The following is a 2,500-nucleotide window of genomic DNA, read 5'->3' as shown; positions in this document are numbered from 1 at the left end:
ACGGTCCGGCTGAGCACCGCCGAGCACGCTGTCGAGCTGTGCAACGGAGAGGACGACTACGCGGTAGAGCCCCTCCCACTCCGCACTCTGCTCGCCACTAAGAACATTAAATAAAGGACATCGATCCGCCAGACCGGAGGAACCGACCGCCCGAACGCCGGCAAAGCCGGCCGGCGGACACCCTCCGAAGGCGTGTTAAGTTGGCCCATCGATCAGGACACAAACACGCAACAAATCCAGTCCGGGGTGTGGTGTAAGCAGCCCTACCAGAGAAATCACCTAACCCTAACCCTAAACGTACGGCAGACGCGTCCCCTGGCTCTCACATTGACAACTGAGAGGCTTCTGAAAACCTGGCCACGCCCATCAGTAAAAACCACTACAGCAAGTGACGACATATGTACCTTCAAAGTGCTGTACTACAGGGTGCTGTTCAAAAGGTATCTATCCCGTTTACTCTCTATGCTTCATATATCATCATATTATTGAAAAGTGCAAGCCTTTAGGGACAACAGCAACTCAAGTCGCCAACGCTCTGTTGACTCAATAACTGCAGAGATCCAAACTTCTCCTGGCATTAACATCGGCACAAAAACTGTGCGCCGGGAGCTTCGTGGAATATGGGTTTCTATGGATTCAGAATGACATGTCAGAAAAGCTCCTGTAGGTGTAATGGTCAGTTATCTCAATACTTTTGGACATATATTGTGCGTGTGCGTGTGTCTGTGATACCTAACATAAACACACCTGTATTACTAGAATTGATAGTTCACGCCACAAAAGTGAGGGGCAAACATAGAAAAGCGTGCAACCCAGCCACTGAGGATGCACAAGCCAATGCATTCTTAGTGCAGGTCCCAAGCCAGGACAAATGGGGAGGGTTACGTCAGGAAGGGCATCCGGCGTCAAATCTTTGCCAAATCAAATATGCGGATCATAAATAAGATTTCCATACCGGATCGGTCGAGGCCCGGGTTACCGACGACCGCCATCGGTACTGTTAACCAGCGGAGTGCCGGTGGAAACTAGGCTACTGTTGGGCGAAGGAAAAGGAGAGGGGGAAGGCATGTCCAGAGGCAGCTAGAGAGGAGGAAGGGTAGGCGTGTGGAGGTGAGAGTCAGTCGGAACTTTGAATGTTGGCACTATGGCTAGTAAAGGGAGAGAGCAGGCTGACGTGATGGAAAGAAGAAAGGTGACAAGAGACAAGGTGGAAGGGGAGTAAGGCCAGGAGTATCGCAGGTGGGTTCAAACTCTTCTACCATGGTGCGAATGGGAGGAGAAATGGGGTAGGGGTCATTCTGAAGGAAGAGTATGTCAAGAGCGTGCTGGAGGTGAACACAGTGTCAGACAGAGTGAGGATTATGAAGCTGGAAATCGAAGGTGTATTGCTGACGGTTATCAGCGCATATGCCCCGCAAGTCGGGTGTAAGATGGACGAAAAAGAAGAATTCTGGAGTTGAGTTGGACGACGTGGTGGAAAGGGTACCCAAGGAGGAGGGAGTGGTGATTGGAGCGGACTTCGATGGACACGTTGCTGAAGGGAACAGAGGTGATGAGGAGTTGATGGTAAGGTATGGAATCGAGGAGAGAAATGTGGAAGGACAGATGGTGTTCGATTTTGCGAAAAGGATGGAAATGGCTGAGGTGAATACATATTTCAAGAAGAGGGAGGAGCACAGGGTGACGACGTATACGAGTGGAGGAAAGTGCACACAGGTGGACTATATCTTGTGTAGAAGGCGCGATGTAAAACGGATTGCATACTGCAAGGTGGTGACAGGGGAGAACGTAGCTAGGCAGCATCGGATGGTGGTCTGTAAGATGACTTTGGAGACCAACATGAGGAAGCGAGTGAAGACACAGCCGAAGATCAAATGGTGGAAGTTGAAGAAGGAAGACTGTTGTGTGGAGTTCAGGCAGGAGTTAACACAGGCACTGAGTGGTAGTGAAGAGTTGCCAGATGGCTGGGCAAGCGCTGCAGAAATAGCGAGGAAGACAGCTAGGAATGTACTTGGTGTGTCATCGGGACAGAGGAAGGAAGACAAGGAGACTTGGCGGTGGTGGTGGTGGTGGTGGAAGGAGGAAGTAGAGCAAAGTATACAGAGGAAAAGGTTGGCAAAGAAGAAGTGGGATAGTCAGAGAGATGAAGAAAGTACACAGGAGTACAAGGAGATGCAGCGTAAAGCAAAGAGAGAGGTGGCAAAGGTAAAGGAAAAGTCGTACGGTGAGCTGTATGACAGGTTAGACACTAAGGAAGGAGAAAAAGACTTGTACAGATTGGCTAGACAGAGAGACCGAGCTGCCGAGGATGTGCGACAAGTTAGGGCGATCAAAGATACAGATGGAAATGTGCTGCCAAGCGAGGAGAGTGTGCTACGAAGTGGAAGGACTACTTTGACGGGCTGATAAATGAAGAAAATGAGAGAGACAGAGAGAGAGAGAGAGAGAGAAAAGGTTGGTTGATTGAGAAGTACAGAGAAGGCCAGAAAGAGTTGCATTG

Source organism: Lampris incognitus, unplaced genomic scaffold (assembly GCF_029633865.1).
Source record: "Lampris incognitus isolate fLamInc1 unplaced genomic scaffold, fLamInc1.hap2 scaffold_221, whole genome shotgun sequence".
NCBI classification, from domain to species: Eukaryota; Metazoa; Chordata; class Actinopteri; order Lampriformes; family Lampridae; genus Lampris; species Lampris incognitus.
The sequence above is the reverse complement of the archived record's forward strand: the minus strand, read 5'-3'. Positions refer to the sequence as shown.